General features: G+C 48.9%; 1 protein-coding gene across 4 annotated transcripts in view; it reads left to right on the forward strand.

Annotated features, from left to right (window-relative positions):
- Window positions 1-17,232, forward strand: part of ZNF395 (zinc finger protein 395) — a 59,358-nt gene that overhangs the window by 16,729 nt on the left and 25,397 nt on the right. The window contains exon 1 of one of the 4 annotated variants that reach the window (XM_084886420.1): window positions 12,307-12,329. The exons of the other annotated variants lie outside the window; for them this stretch is intronic. The gene's annotated coding sequence lies outside the window, so the exon portion shown is untranslated. Of the gene's footprint in view, window positions 1-12,306; window positions 12,330-17,232 lie in introns of those variants that run through there. 4 annotated transcript variants of the gene reach the window in all.

A 17,232-nucleotide genomic window follows, 5' to 3' on the forward strand; every position in this document is an offset into this window, starting at 1 on the left:
GAGCCATATCAAAGGAAAGGTTAGCGTTGGGGAATGGATTGACAGTATGTACTACGCTCTGACATAAGTTACGCACTGGCGATGACTCACTGGCAGAGGCCCAGAGGCAGGAGGGGAAGAAGTAACAGGTGCAAGAGGCTGCAAAGGGGCTCCCAGCAGAGAAGAGGTTCAGTCAGGGATCCCAGGGAGGGAGGGTACAAGGGACACACGATATGATGTCTGCTGGGGATTATAAACTCAGGAAGGAGACGGGAAGACCAGAGCAGGTGAAGTACAACTCAAGAGAGTGCACGATTCATTTAAATGTGGAATGTATAGAAGAGGTGCTGTTTGAGTTCAGAGACGCGAGCTACGGGTGGGAATCACCAGGTCTGTATTCCTGGAAGACGAGACCCTTGAGACGGGCTTCGAGGTGCGAATGAGCATGGCTTTTCCGAGAGACAGACAAGGAGACGACCTTGGCCAGACCAAGGGAACATTTCCTGAACGGCAGGAGATAAAGATGGAGAGGAACAATGGTCGAGATTGTAAAAGTGCTAGGAAGCCAGGCTGGGAATGACACTTCACCCTGGGTACTGTGGATATATTCCAAGTGCTTGAGCCAGGGAGTGACATAATGAAAGGGTAGTTGGAAGGGTTTTAAAAAGTGATATTAGGAGAAACATCAGTTAGGCACCTACCGTTGTGGAGTGCCCAGGGCTTGGACCGGGATAACTGGAGATGGAAAGGAGGATGCGGGAATATCCGTTTGACAGGGGCAGGATGAAGGAAAGAGATGAACGGAAATGAATACCTTGTGGAAACAGATTGCATGCCAAGGCCTTGGAGTCGCTGTACCACCCTGTTTCCCCGAAAATAAGACAGTGTCTTACATTAATTTTTTCTCCCAAAGTTGCGCTAGGTCTTATTTTCAGGGGATGTCTTATCTTTCCATGCGCTAGGTCTTATTTTCGCGGAAACACAGTAGTTGGTAACTCGAGAAATCGAGAAGTTGGAAATGTGTGTTTTGGAGAGAAGTAATTGACACTCAGGATGCAGAGAAGTTTTGTGTTTGTCAAGACATCCAAACATAGGTGTCCTGCAAGCGACTGTGACTGTGAGATTGGGCAGGGTGAGCCAGGATGTGGAGTGTAGAAAAGGCTGCCAAGGCTGGGAGACGGAAGGCACCCCGGAAATAAGTGGGGTGTCTTCTTGGTCATAGGGAGGAAGTAGAGGATGCTAGTGAGGGTCCTAATGGTCAGCCTCTGTTCTGTATTGCATTCAAATGACATCTCCTGGTCCTGACCCTGCAGTTGGCCTAACTACTCTGGAAAACTGAAGGTCCAAGGAGAATGGGCTGCTTATTCTTCTAGCCATGAGTGTGATGGAAGGCGGGAGCGGGGGGGTGTAGAATGGAATTTGCTAAAGACATACATGGCTGGGTTTTGAAACGAGCTGAACTTGCTCTCCACTGAGAACCTCAGGCTAGTCCTGATGTCCCATTCATGGGCGGAGGTGGGGAGCAGCTGGATGACCTAAAGGAGCAAGGAGGACGTTTTGGGCTTAGGGACACTGCCTTTCCCAGAGCCAGGCCAATCCCCACCTGAACCATTACCAGTCCCCAGGAATCCAGCCACCTGCCTGCAGAGGTCTTTCCTGAGCTCTGAATTCTGCTTTCTTGTTGCAAGGGGGACCGGGTGATTTGCTGAACAAATTCCCCAGGCCTCAACTTGCAACATCTGAGGGCTGGTGAATGTGAAGGATGATTGCAAAAAGTTGCAGAATGAGTGGAGAGTGTAATTGCATTTCCTTAGCCTCTCTGTTTCTTTGAGATGTAGGATCGGTGATCTCGCAGGGGAAGTGACTTGCATAGGGAGAGGTGTCCATCAGATTTTTTTTTCTTTTAAAAAAAAATATATTTTTATTGATCTCAGAGAGGAAGCGAGAAGGAGAGAGAAAAGGAGAAACATCAATGATGAGAGAGAAACATTGATTGCATTGATTGGCCGCTTCCTGCATGCCCCACACAGGGGATCGAGCCCACAACCCAGGCATGTGCCCTTGACTGGAATCGAACCTGGGACCCTTCAGTCTGCAAGCTGATGCTCTATCCGCTGAGCCAATCTGGCTAGGGCTATTTTTTTTTCTTCTTTATAGGGAATATATGATGGTCAAAAAAATTGCACGGAGCAGTAGTTGTGCTAATTCACTCTTTATAGAACAGTGTTTTCTGCTCTCTCGTGGCCTAGTCCACTCTATCATGTATGTAAAAATCTAATTCAAGTTCATAAAATACTACTTTCCTTGGCTTGGTACAGTCTCCTCTGCTACCTTTATTTTCTATTCTATTATTTTTCATTTAAAAAATACTTGTCTCCCACTCCATTGATGTAGCCACTCTGTAATGGATCCTACCCCACAGTTTGAAAAACAGTTACAGAGAATTTTCACACCTTGTGTTTGCTAAGCTGCTCGTGCAGAGCTACCCTTATTAGTGCTGTGGGTGGAAGGAAGCATGAGGAAGATACTGGAAGTTGACAGGCCAGTTGGAGTGTTAGGGTAAAGCTATGGTTACGGAGCAGAGCAAAATGATTAAATGTCACATGAAAAATAGCTACCCACCGAGTTCAGAGGAAGGGATGAGCAACCTGTGCTGGAGTGGCTTGGGAAAACTGTTTGGAGTAGGGAAGGAAGTCTGGGCTACACCTTTTCAGGGGTGTCTTATGGCTGCACAGGTGGGAGGTGTAGCATGGGCAAAGACTTGGAGTTGGGGATGTACACGGCATGTGCAAGAATGATGAGCAGAGCAAAGGCAGAATCAGGTTGGCAAGGGGGGTTAGGATTAAAGCATCATGTAGGGGTGATAAGTAGGTGGCACGAAGAATATGTTCCGTCTTCAGACGTGTTGTAATTTGGACTGCCCAAAGTTTTTCATATCCTGGGAGAGATCCAGAAAACCTCTGGATTTGGGATTGCCTTAAAAAATCCCATCAGGCAGGCTTCTAGACCCAAGTGGTGGCTGCTCCCTGGGTGTGGGAGACAGGTCTCGTGGTCTCCAGTTGTCATAGTCCCAGTGCTCCCTGTTGCCTCAGTCCAGTCGCTTTACATCGATGCTTAGTCCTGCAGGTCTTTGGGTGTGTGACCTGCATCTTCAAGAGGATTCAGGGAGGAGTCTGACCTGACGGAATCTCCGATGTTCATGTGCATAAATGATTTACTGCAGGCGAGTGCACAGCACTTTCTGAGTTGGTATGGGCTGGGACTTGGCAACATTGTTTTGATGGGTTGGAATGGCACTTATTGGAGGGCTTTGTGACATGTTCTCTATAGTGAGACAATTTTCTAGTGACCCCCAAATCTCCCAAGCATTCCCCATTTCCACTACTGCCTGCCACGGTTAGATGGAGGCCCCTGGCCTGTATCTTCTAAGAACGAAGTCGAGGTAATAACTTAGTCAGAGGTGAGTGGTGACTGCCAAGTGCTGTATGACATTAGACTCTCAGGAGCTTTGGTTCTGAGTCAGTAGTAAAGGAATAGCAGGGAGAGGAGATGTGCCGTTTCTTCTGGTGTATCCTTACTCCTAGGATGTCCCCAGCAGGTAGGCCTCCAGGATCCAGAGGTTCACAAGGAATACGGAATCACTGGTCCAAGCCCAGGTGTTAATGCAAACGGTTCCTGGGAAACGAGGCTGCTTCTAGTAAATTCAGGTCTCTGTGGTCCTGAGACAGATTGGTGTACCCTGGGAGTCCATAGCCACTTGTTATGTCTCCCTAGGTGAGCTACAGGTAGAGCAAAAGTCACCCTGTTTTTTTTTTTTTTTTTCAGATTGCACAATCTGATTACTTTAAAATATTGCCTTTGTAACGTTAAAAAAGAGTTGAAATGGAAGTGCTTTTTGCTTAAAAAGTGTGTGGTCTGAGGATGCTAGGATAATTAAGAGTCTGTCGAGTCGGATGAAATGAAACCCACCGCCTATTTTATATGATGGTTTGGTTACCAGATCAGAGAAATGATGTAGCAGCTTTGGTACATTTGGCTTTGTAGGGAGATATTTAACAGTTATTTGAATATGATGGTAGAACGTGAGCTGGATGGTGTTGTTAATTTATTTCGATTGTGCTATTAATAGGCAAAAACTGTTAATTAGTGGCACTGAGTCAGCCCTTAAGGGGGTCTGAAAGCAAATGCCGTAGGATTCTATTCTTGGTCTGTTCCCCATTTTTCCAATGCGTGGATGAAGACACACAGGTGGGAGGGATTGCTTATTTAATAGGTAAGTCCATGTTCAAAATCACCCAGAATGAGGCCCAAATTTAAAAAAAGAAATTTAGTAAGAGACACATGAAAAGTCTGATTCAGTTTTTAAAATTTGAATGGTAATGTGTCGAGATGTCCATACATTCTGGTCAGATAATCCTACTTCTAGAGATAGACCATATCCAAAATGTAGATGCTATTTTATGCACAGAGATTATTCAGACTTTTTAAAATAAACTATTGTGAAAAATTGGAAATAACTTAAATAGCCAATGATCTGAGTGGGCTGGAAGCAATCTATAAGTGAATGTGTCTTTTTAATAGAACTAGAGGCCTGGTGCACAAGATGCATGCACTCCAGGGGGGGGGGGGCGGTCCCCTCAGCCCTCGGGGGATGGGCCTAAGACGTCAGTCGGACTCCTTAGCACTGCCAAGGAGGCGGGAGAGGCTCACGCCACCACCGCTGCACTTGCCAGCCATGATCCCGGCTTCTGGACTTCTGGTTGAGCAGTGCTCCCCATGTGGGAGTATACTGACCACCAGGAGGCAGCTCAGGCATTGAGCATCTGCCCTCTGGTGGTCAGTGCACATCACAGAGACCAGTCGTTTCACCATTTGGTCAATTTGTATATTATCCTTTTATTATATAGGATATTAAGGGCATTCAAAATAATGATTAGGAAGCCAGGACCGGTTTGGCTCAATGGATAGAGCGTCGGCTTGGGGACTGAAAGGTCCCGGGTTCGATTCCGGTCAAGGGCATGTACCTTGGTTGTGGGCATATCCCCAGTAGGGGGTGTGCAAGAGGCAGCTGATCGATGACTCTCTCTCATTGATGTTTCTAGCTTTCTATCTCTCTCCCTTCCTCTCTGTACAAAATCAATAAAATATATTAAAAAAAAAATAATGATTAGGAATAATTTAAAAATAATACGGACAAGTTTCTGTTAAAAGTTAAAGTGTATCTGCTCTATGATTTCAAATCTTAAAGAAACAAAAGTATATGGAAAATGACTGGAAGGAAATTGCTAATTTTAATACTGAAATACTTAGTACTGGTTGCTTCTTGAAGGATCACGTTGAGTGTCACTCTTTACAGTTAAAATTTATTACTTGTGTTTTGATAATGTGTGTGTATCACAGTGGAAGAAAGTGATATATATATATATATATATATTTAAATACACTTTATTTTTTAGAGCAATTTTAGATTCACAGCAAAATTAAAAGGAAGGTAAAGATTTTCCATAAAACTCCCTGCCCCCACACATGCGTAGAAAGCTTTCCCACATTAACAACATCCCCCGCCAGAGTGGTGCATTTGTTACAACTGATGAACCAACATTGACACATCACTATCACTTTACCTCCATAGTTTACGTAAGGGTTCACTCTTGGTGTTGTCTATTCTGAGTTTGGATAAATATCTATCTATCTATCTATCTATCTATCTATCTATCTATCTATCTATCTATCTAAATATCTATCTATCTATCTATCTATCTATCTATCTATCTATCTAAATATCTATCTATCTATCTATCTATCCATCCATCCATCCATCCATCCATCCATCCATCCATCCATCTATGAGCCTAAGCGACTGTTACAACCAGAATGACCGGTCGACCAGTCATGATGACATGCACTGACCACCAGGGAGCAGACGCTCAATGCAGGGCTGCCCCCGGGTAGTCAGTGCACTCCCATAGCCAACCTCCTGTGGCCCCTACACCCAGGCCCCGATGGGGGCTGGGCTGGCCAGTCCCTCCCCTTAGCCTGCTGGCCCCCCAATAGGCCTCAATTGCCAGCCAGGCCGAGGGACCCCACCTGTGCACGAATTTGTGCACCAGGCCTCTAGTTTAAAATAAAATATATCCTCTATGATAGTTTCCTACTAGAGGCCCGGTGCACAGATTCATGCACTGGTGGGGTCCCTAGGCCTGACCTGCGCCCTCTTGCAATCTGGGACCCCTCGGGAGAAGTTGGATAGCCGGTTTTGGCCCGATCCCCACAGGCCCGATCCCTGCAGGCCCATCCAGACAGGAGGGAGCCCGATCCTGTGTGTTAAACATCTGTCTCCTGGTGGTCAGTGTGCGTCATAGCGACCAGTCAACAAGTCGTTTGGTTTCTTAGGCTTTTATATATATAGATGGGGTGCTTTCACTCCCCTGAAAACCTCTGTGCTCTGCCTGTTCATCCCAGCATCACCCCAAACCTCTGGCAGCCACAGACCTTTTTTACTGTCGTGACAGTTTTGCCTTTCCACAGTGTTCCATAGTTGGGATTACAGAGTATGCAGCCTTTTCAGCTTGGCTTCTCTCACTTAGTAATATGCATTTAAGCTTCCTTCGTTGCTTCTCATGGCTTTCTTAGTGTTGAAAAACATCCCATTGCCTGGGTGTACTGCAGTTTATCCTAAATTTATCTACTGAAGAACGTCTTGGTTACTGCCAAGCTTTCGCAATTATTGTGAATAAAGCTACTATGAACATCTGTGTCCAGGTTTTTGCATGGACATAAGTTTTCAAATTTTTTTTGAGTAAATACCAGCGAGTGCTGTTGCTGGATTATATGGTGAGAGTATGCCTCATTTTGTAAGAAACTGCCAAACTGTCTTCCAAAGCTGCTGTGCCCTTTTGCATTCCTACCAACAGTGAATGAGATTTTCTGTTGCTTCTCGTCCTCACCAGCATTTGGTGTTGTCAGTGTTCTGGAGTTTGGTCATTCTAACAGGTGTTTAGTGGTGTCTAGTTTTAATTTGCATTTCCCTAATGACATGTGATGACATCTTTTCATGTACTTTTTTTTTTGTCATCTGTAGGTCTTCTTTGGTGAGGTGTCTGTTAAGGTCTTTGGCCAATAACCACGATGCATGTCTTTGACCAGAATCCAACCTGGGACCCTTCAGTCCACAGGCTGAGGCTCTATCCACTTAGCCAAACCAGTTAGGGGTTTGGCAAAATTTTTTAATCAAGTTGCTTGTTTTGTTATTATTGTTTCAAGAGTTTTGTATGTTATGGCTGATAGTTCTTCACCAGCTGTATCCTTTGCACATATTTTCTCCTAGTCTGGTTTGTCTTTTCTTTCTCTTAAGCACTGCTATTTTAAAAACATTTTATTGTTCAAGGATGGGGAAAAGTAGATAGTTCATTCAGTGATGTATCTTGAGTACCTAAACTGCTTTTATTTAAAATATATTTTTAAAATGATTTTAGAAAGGAAGAGAGAGGGAGAGAGGGAGATAGAAACATCAATGATGAGAGAGAATCACTGATTGGATGCCTCCTGCATGCCCCACACTGGGGATCAAGCTACCAATCCGGGCATGTGCCCTGAGCGAGAATGGAACAGTGACCTCCTGGTTCATAAGACTCTCCACCCCTGAGCCACAGCTGCTGGGCTGTCCCTACCTGCTTTGGGTCACACACAGGATGAGGCACTGGAGTCACAAAATAAGACAGTTCTTGATCTGAACTTGATAATCTAATTGAAAGGGGCAGACCCACAGGTGAACAGACAAGCACAGTGTAACCCTGGTAGCAACTCCACACATGCTGAGGAGGGGCAGATCATGTGGGGGGAAAAGTGTTGTTTTTTTAAAAAAATATATATTTTATTGCTTTTTTATAAGAGGAAGGGAAAGGGGTATAGAGTCCAAAACACTGATGGGAGAGAAACATCAATCAGCTGCCTTCTGCAATCCCCCCCCCCCCCCCACTGGGGATGTGCCTGTAACCAGGGTACGTGCCCTTGACTGGAATCGAACCTGGGACCCTTTAGTCTGCAGGCTGATGCTCTATCCACTGAGCCAAACTGGTTAGGGCAGGGGGAAAAGTTTTGAGATAGTTTTATGTTTGTGAGAATAATGTGAGCCCTAAGTGGGATGAGGCGTTTACACATTGAATCCAGTTCTCAACTGGATCAGGAATTCATCCATCCAGTCAAGGGATCTAGTTTTAATAACCTCTGTTGGTCATGTGCCATTTGGACCACCGGGGGCGGGGGGGGGGGCATAATTTACAAGAAACACGAGCCAGCAAGACTCTCCACAGGAAGGCGACCAGGATGGTGTAGTAGAATCAGGAATGACTGGAGCGGACTCATGAGGTGGGCACGTGACAGAGCTTGCAAGTATTTTCGTGGTTAGCAAGCACAGGAGAGTGTGGACCTGCTCATGTCGGCTCCTGCTGTTGGAATTTGACCAATGGATAGAACAACGGCTTGATCCTCTCTCGCTTCAGATTCCTCATCTGTAGAATGATTACACTGAGGTTGATGAGCTTTAAGGTTCTTTTTAACCCCAAAGACCAGAGGGCAGATTTTCAGTTCAATCCCAGCTGACCGAGCTGCCCAGCAATGGAGCTGTTTGCCCATAGACTAGTGAGCTTCTCGTTATTGGAGGTATCCAAGTTGGGTTGAATGTTGTTGAGTAAACATACCGTGGAGGAGAAGGATGCGAATTAGGCTGACCTCCGAAATCCTGCCCAGTCCTAGGGTCGGGCCATTAGGTGGTTTGTCACAGCTGAACGAGAATACGGATGAGGGGTTCTACCTGTGGTTGCATAGGATCTGAGTCAATAGCATCATGTCAGCTCTTTTAAAAATATTTGGGAATGGGTCCCAGCATTTCCAGGAGACTCTTCTACAGTCACTTTGAGAACTGTTCCAAGGCGGGGCAGGGCTCTGTGGGCACAGGGCTGCAGAAAATGGAATTTGGTCTTTAGGAAAGCGAAAGCTTGGGGCTTGGGTAGAAGTGGAACATAATAATAAATAAAATGGCTGGACACATAAAAGACTAATAATGGGCATGTCGGCCAGTTCTAGCAGGAAAATGAATGGAACAAGGTGGGGCCCTTCAGTTGAATGATGGGTGCTCTGCTTGGCTTTTGGGGACCTGGGAGTGCCCTTGACCATCTCCTTTCAATGTCCAACACCACAGATTTTTATCCACAGGAGGAGCACTGTCAGTGCCATCCTGACACCTGGGAAGAGACCGAGCCTTGGGATTGCTCTGTAGGTTTAGCGACAAAAAGGAAAAGGGGTGAATACATTTAAAGAAACTTTTGAGTGGGATATCCTAGTGTGTGTGTGTGTGTGTGTGTGTGTGTGTGTGTATTTTATATCAGGCCATAAGTTTGTGGTTTAAGTCAAAAATTTTTTCATTTTTATTATTTATCACTTACATGTAGAAAATTTGATTAGCTGAATATTGCCTAAAGTTTACTGAAATTTACGGTTGTTTTAGAAACCACCCTGATTATTTAACAGTAGAGGCAGAGTGCACAAATTCGTACATGGGTGGGGTCCAGCCAGCCCTGCCTGGCCCCAATTAGGGTGGATCAGGACCGGGCCTGTTGGGAGGAGGAAATGGTGGTAGGTTGGCCAGTTGGCCTGCCCCCGATTGGTGTAGGGGGGGGGCGATCAGAGTTGGAGGCCCATCGGGGGCGGGGCCTGCCTGGAGGAAGGGCTGCAGGAGGTTGGCAAACCAGCCCTGCCACCTATTGAGCACTGGGGGTAAGGCACTCTGGGGGGGGGGGGGCGATCAGGGGCAGGGCCAGTCGGGGTGAGGGGCCGCAGGAGGTTGGTCGTCCAGCCCCATCCAGGCCAGTTCGCTGGCTGCAGTGGGCATCATAGCAACCAGTTGTTCTGGTCCTTAACAGCATTCCTGTCGCTGGCTTTTTATAAACATAGATTTTTAGATTTTCTTCCTGATATTTTTGAATTACCTTTTTTGCTGGTGCGGGCACTGCCAGGGCAACATCACATAGCACACATTTCTTAGAGAGCTCTGCAAAGAGAATAGAGGCTTCTCTCCGCTTTGGAGAAAATCACAAGGTGATTTCCGTCTCCACATGACCCAGGCTCACATATTAGCACTTGAAGAAAAAAACAGTATTTGGCAAGGAAGCGCTCTCTCTTCACACGGAGTAAAGCGGTTTTGGGGTGCACAACGTAGGGAATGGCAGTTCTAGAAGCGCATAAATATCCAGGCAGAACCTGCTTGTTTGGAACTGGAGTTGGAAACTTGCGCCTTGGTGACACAGGGCCCCGGTTTCCTTTACCTCGGTGTCCTTCAGGCCCACAAGCTCTGCTTGTTGAATTGCTATGAATTGGTTCCCTGGGCCACAGAGAGTGGATATGGGGACAACATACACTACCATATGCTTTAAAAAACTTTTTTTTTTAAAGCAAACTACAATGAGGAATAATAACATTTCTCAGCCTCCTTTGTCCTTTGAGTCTTGGGGAGTCATAAAAACACTTTTTAGGGAAAACAGCCATCCTCAGAGGCAGTTTCTCAGAGTGCAGGGGGAACGAGAAACTCCCTCTCCGCTTTCTGTTTTTTCTTCTGCTGCTGGGAATGAATTGCTCCCGGTGTGCTGTTCTTAAATTCATGTGGCCTCTATCCATTTTAATCTTGTTATCTATTTTTATGGCGGCTGTCGCCATGGTACTCTGTGCTCTTTACATAGCATAACAGGGATTTCAGATGTCTGATAGGGCAGCTCAAAGTTCTGCTGCAGCTGGCAGAGAAGCAGCGTTTCAGTTGCACTCTCTCTCTCTCTTTTTTTTTTTAATTGAGGTATAATTTGCATACAGTGGAATGCTCAGATCTTAAGTGTGCTGGTGATCAGTTTTGACAAATGCATTTTGAGACAGAACATTTTCATCACCCCGGAAATGTCCCTCGTGACTATTTCTAGATGACCCCTCCCCACGCCCCTCTCTCCCCCCCCCGGCCCCCCCCCCCCCCCCGGCCCCCATCAGAAGGACCACAGCTCAGGTTAGTTTTGCCAATCAGGTTCTTAAGATTCAAATTTTGTGTTTCTGGGGACTTTATATATAATGCTTTGAAAAGATGGAGGGGGGTGTGTGCTTAAAAATCAGTACCCTATGCCCTGGCTGGGTTTGCTTAGTGGTTAGAGCATTGGCCTGTAGACCTAAGGGCTGTGGTTTGATCCCCAGCCCTAGTCGGGGTGCATGGGGGAGGCAACAAATTGATGTCTCACACATGTAGATGTTTTTCTCCCCCTCCTCCTCCCTTCCCCCTCTCTCTCTCCCTCCTCCTCTCCCCTTCCTCCCTTCCTTCCACTCTTTCTAAAAATCAAGGGAAAAAGTATGTTCCAGTGAGGATTAACAACAACAACAACAACAACAAATCAGTACCCTGGTGAGTCAGGAATATTTTGGAGCCTGTCTAGTGGGGTATTCAGATTTTTCTGTGTCCACAGGATCCAGATTAATGTTAGGATCAAGTGTGATTGGGCGAGGGCTGCCATTATTGGCGTGTGTGTGTGTGTGTGTGTGTGTGTCTCTGTGTGTGTGTGTGTGTGTGTGTGTGTCTGTGTGTGTGTGTGTCTGTGTGTGTGTGTGTGTGTGTCTGTGTGTGTGTGTGTGTGTCTGTGTGTGTGTGTGTGTGTGTGTCTGTGTGTGTGTGTGTGTGTGTGTGTTGTGTTGGAGAGCTGGAATCCTCAGCTAGAAGAATTGGAATGATTCCTAGGACATCCCTTTGGATTACCCAGAAGCCCCCAGCACACTCTCTCCCTTTTTCCTGCCTCTTCCTTGAACTAGCACATAAGTTACAGAGTTACAGAGTTGGGCTTGTAACATTGAAACAAGATCCGTGTTGCAAAGCCTGGATGCTTTGCACTGCTGAGCTGTCAGCCTCCTGGGGAAGCACGCCCCCAGACATATTACCGAAATGTGTTGAACAAGGTCAGTTAGTTTTTCTTCCTTCCTTCCTTCCTTCCTTCCTTCCTTCCTTCCTTCCTTCCTTCCTTCCTTCCTTCCTTCCTTCCTTCCTTCCTCTCCTCTCTCTCTCTCTCTCTCTCCCTCCCTCCCTCCCTCCCTCCCTCCGTCCCTCCTTCTCTCCCTCCCTCCCTCTCTCCCTCCCTCCCTCTCTCCTTTTCTCCTTCCCTTTCTCCCTCCTTCCCTTCCTTCCCTTTCCTCCCCCCCCTTCTTTCTTTCTAAATAAAATTTTATCGCACAGGGAGTAAACGAACACCTTCTTCACAGGAAAGCGAGGCAGACCTTCCAGAGCAAACAGAATCTTCCTTGACCACCACTCCTAATCCAGCCCTTCCCCCGAGGTCAGCGCTGTTTCGGGTTTGCTGGTATTTTTCAAATGCTTTACATACTTGAGTCATACCCATAGAGCTTCAAAAAGGAGAAGTGCTTTGCAGGGCACGTATTGTCCCCCCTGCCCTGCCCCACAAGGGCACCCCGCGGTGATGGCTTCCAATCCTGAGGTCGGTCTTCTTGATTCTGGTTAGCTCCTGGGTGGCCTTCTTGGAAGCAGCGGCGAAAATGTTGTTCAGCCTTCCTCTGACTCGGCGGTTCTCAACCTTCCTAACGCCGCCACCCTTTATATCTGTGTTTTCTCGACCCACAGGTTGAGAACCGCTAGCAGGGTCGCCTAAGACCATCGGAAAATACAGATATTTACATTACGATTTCATGACAGTAGCAATATTACAGTTATGAAGTAGCAGCAAAAATAATTTTATGGTTGGGGGTCACCACAGCATGAGGAACTGTATTAAAGGGTCGCTGCATTAGAAAGGTGGAGAACCACTGCTCTAACTGGTGGACCTGTAAGGTTATTTCTGAGCCCTCTGCTGTTACCAATGTTACAGCCAGCTTGGCTGCAGTCGCCTCTTTGTAACACAGGTGAGCGATTCTCCAGGGTGGACACGGAGAGAGGGGAATTGCTGTGTAAGAGGGCACTTTACTTTTAAATCCTGATGCAGACACATGGCAGGGTCAGTTCCTCACATGCTCAGACAGGAAGCGATAGTTTTCTGAGGCTAGCGCAGGACTCAGGGTGTGCTAGGTGTGTGCCCGTCCCCCATGAGTTAGCACTGGTGGCCTGGAAGGGCCGGGGATCGAACCCACAGCCCTGAGGTCCACGTAGTCAGTTCTGTCTGGTTCCCCCCGGGGACCGTGGCTGCATGTGGGTGGTGGTTGTGTGCAGGGGAATTGCAGGATGGACAAGCAGCATATGGTGGACTGCATGGCACATTCTAAGCCCGGTTCCCTCCCTGGCTGGAGACCTTAACGCATCTGTGATCTTTATTTTTGTTCTGGGCCGCTCCACAATACAGAGCGCCTTACCCTCAGTGCTCAAGCCCAGGGTGAGGCGTTTGGAAGCATTGTAGTGTTCTTAGAAATAAAAAAAAAAATCTGAAGCACTGTCATATCCTTGGACAGTTTCGTTGTATGTGGAGAAGGATAGTGCGCGTCTCTGGACTTACTCTTCTTGACATCATCTCTGGATCCCTGAGAACTCCTGGAAAACACAGAAATTCTTTGTATCCGGCCAAGCCCATGCCAGTGTAGCAAGGGAAGGCGTGGCTGAAGGGTACACGCTGCTGCCACTGGCCCCCGAGCTGGTGAGAGGCGGGACCCCTGTGCAGCCTTCGTTACTTCCCCTACATCCGTCCTCAGATCCTTCACGCAGATGTTGATGAAAGTAGCTCTGGATCTGACTCCTGGGGACGCCCAGCGTTGCATTCAAGCCATCGCCCAAGCCCGGGAATGCATTTATATCGCCTGCCTCTGGGGTTCCGAGGCGTCGTCTCCTCTTCTGGTCTCCCTAGGGTGCTGCCAGGCGCTCCCTCCCCTGTCATTTCAGGGTTTGGTGACGGAGTTAGCGCCCCACCCTGTCGCTCCCCTCTGCTAGGTTCTCACTGGACTCTGCTGGCCTTGACCCTCTGGCTGCGCCGGCTGCCCTCCCCCTCCCACAGCCCACGCCGGTGACCGTCTTCTGTTTGTACAACTCGTTTTCATGGTTGGCCACGCTTCCCGTGTTCCCAGGGCGGAGAGCTCCCTGGTCCTACGGGGCGGGCGGCAGCCTGCTGCTTTTTGTTTTCGGCGCTTTTGCAGCCGTGCCGGACACAGCGCCGTGCTGTCTGTTTGCGTTGGCCCCGGGACCTCGATAGGATGGCAGACCGGTCGGCAGTGGCAAGGAGGTCCCTTCCCTGGATTCCGACCGCTGTGCCACAGGGCTCTTCGTGATTTCGATTTTCTTTTTTTTCTCTCCTTAAATGGATTGCACTGCCCTTGTCAGGGTTAAATGTTACTGGCTGCTTCCCCCTCTACTTAACTGTTCCTTTAGTTTGGCTCATTACTGTTCAGAGTTTTGTGCCTTTTTTTTTTTTTTTTTTTTTGGCTAGCGTTTATTGGGTACTCGGTGACAGGCACAGTGCTGAGTGCCCAAGGTGCACTTTTTTTTTAATTAAAAAATGTATTTTATTGATTTTTTTACAGAGAGAAAGAGAGAGGGACAGAGAGTTAGTAGAAACATCGATGAGAGAAAAACATCCATCAGCTGCCTCCTGCACACTCCCTACTGGGGATGTGCCCACAACCAGGGTACATGCCCTTGACCGGAATCGAACCTGGGACCCAAACCAGCTAGGGCGGAGGTGCATGTTTTCATTCTTCCCCAGGGTCCTCTCTCAGAGGGGTCAGAACGGCTAGGAAGAGGAGCTTGGTGGCTCTTAAAAACCAAGGCCCTGTGCCAGAGAACCGCAGGCCTCGGGACACCCGCATGTTATCCTGCGGAGGAGGAGTGCTCTCTCTCCCATGGTAGAGGCGAGGAAACTGAGGCCCAGGGAGGGGAAGTCACGTGCCTGAGGGCACATGATTGGGGAGTTCGGGCTCCTTGGCAGCCCTGAGATATTTGGACCAGTGTGAGCTAGGAATGACCGTCGCCCTGGTCCTCGGGGAGCCCCCTGCCGGATGCTTTGCTGCTGTCATGCCCGCTCCATTTCCTTCCCCGCCCAAACCACCACCACCACACTGACCTCCGAGCGACTCGCCCTTTCACCAACAAGGAGCCTTTAAGAGGCCATCAGTCTAGCTTCTTGCTTGACGCACACGTGCTTTTCCTGAGTGTAGGCTGTGGAAGGAAAAGAGCGTCGTCTTTTGGAATCAGCCGTATTTAAGCTCACTTCTGTCACTTTCTAGCTGGGTGGCCCCGGTACCTTCCTTTATGGAGTCTGTGGTCTCTTTACTTCGGCTGACTTTGTCTTTTCTGGGGGAAATGGGTCTGCGCCCCTCACCCTCCCAGTCACCCAGCAGATTAAAAGAAAAACAAAATCACAACACATTTCCGCTTTGCTAACGCATGTCAGGCGCTTAACATGTTCACGTGCACGTCGATCTACCCTGATGAGCTGGGTCCCGAAAGCCATCCTCCCATCTGGCTTCCGCGTCCGGTGGCTGGAGGTTTGCGTTTTCCACAGAGACGCGGATTCTGACTCAGTCATCCAAGGCAAAAGCACAGGTGTCTGGGTGTAGCTCTGGAGGGTAGTCAGTGCTTTTACCAACAAGTGCTGGAGGGAGGGCCCAGGTGGGAGCTCAGGGAGGCAGAGGCTCTTGACGGGTCTGACGCATAGGCTTCTAAATGACGCCGATCCAGTGCATCGGCAGAGCCTGGCACGTGGGTTGAATATCAGCAGATTTTTAAGCAGATTCTCTTTTTTTTTTAAATTTTATTTTATTTTATTGATTTTTTACAGAGAGGAAGGGACGGGGAGAGGGAGGGAGAGTTAGAAACATTGATGAGAGAGAAACATCGATCAGCTGCCTCTTGCACACTCCCTACTGGGGATGTGCCCGCAACTAAGGTACATGCCCCTGACTCAAATCGAACCTGGGACCTTTCAGTCCTCAGGCTGTCGCTCTATCCACTGAGCAACACTGGTCAGGGCATCAGCAGATTTTTAAAAACGCCCGTGCCTGTGTTCCTTGGTGCTCTTTCTGGTGAGCTGGTGCGAAATGGTTTCCTGTGTGGGTCTGAGCTGGTGTGGCCTGGACTCGGGACACCTGGACAGCTCACCTGGGACCAGGACCCAAGAGTCTGCAGCAGCCAGTCGGTCGCAGAGGCTGACCAGGCTCTGCCTCCGGGAGGTTGGACCACCCGGGAGGGGGGCAGGGCTGCTGGGCACCAAGACTGAGATGTGGGCTCAGGAGAGAAGAGCAGAACTGGGAGGTGCCTGCCTGCCGGGGATGAAATGAGGAACTCGGCCATGTGGGGACGGGTGGCCCTGGGCGTGGTGGTGCACCCGCTCAGCCCTGAGCCCCCGGGTGGGTTGGAGGTGGCCAGCAGGCCTCTCCGTGGAATGCACGGGTTCCTCGGTTCCCTGTCTTGCTGCAGATCCGTTTTGCTGTGATTTGAGTTAACGAGTGTCTCTCCCATGGTCAGCCTCTTGGTTTCCTTTAGAATCAGTAAGTTGTACGACTGGTTCTGGTCAAAGGGCATTTGACAGCCTCCATCCCCACCAGCCTGGGGATGTGACTTGGAGTGGCCCGTGGTGTGTGACGTGGCTCCCAGCCTCCATCTGAGACGGGCGTTGGGGCAGGGACACATGGTGGGTTCCTGCCACACGCTGGGCACCGGTCTCATGTTCACAGGCGGGCGGGACGTGGAGGCTCTGAGAGGGCGGCTGAGGGTCGCGGTCACAGGTGGAGGTGCCTGGCGGCTCTGTCCCTTCCCCGGAGACACTCCCTCAGCAGGGGCTGGGCATCCTTCTCCCGCACAGTCTGGTGTCCTTCGGAGGGGCCGATTCTAATACTCCAGTGGCTTCCAGCCTTTCTTTCCGCTCAGCCCTGCGCTCCTGGGGCGCGGGAGGCCTCCCCTGTGGTGCTGGGAGGGAGCTCCCATTGTAGGAGGCGTCTCAGACCAGCGGACATCTTCCTTGAGGACCTGCCGCTCTGTGCCGCGGTCCTTTTATTACCTGTTGGCTCCGGGAGACGGTGATGGAGGGACAGCGAGGAGCTGCCCCCCTATCCCCCCAATATGGAAACGGAGAGCATGTACAGTTCACCGGGGAGCGGGAACAGAAGGGAACGCTGGGTTAAACATTGATCTGCAAAAGGTGACTTCCGGTGACTTCCCTTCCGGCCAGGCAGGTCTCTTCCCGTTGGCCCGTCCACCATCCTGGTCTTGGAACAAACTCCGGTTGCCAGCTCTTCTTTCAGGTTTTT

Source organism: Pipistrellus hanaki (genome assembly GCF_964339955.1).
Source record: "Pipistrellus hanaki genome assembly, chromosome: 5".
NCBI lineage: Eukaryota > Metazoa > Chordata > Mammalia > Chiroptera > Vespertilionidae > Pipistrellus > Pipistrellus hanaki.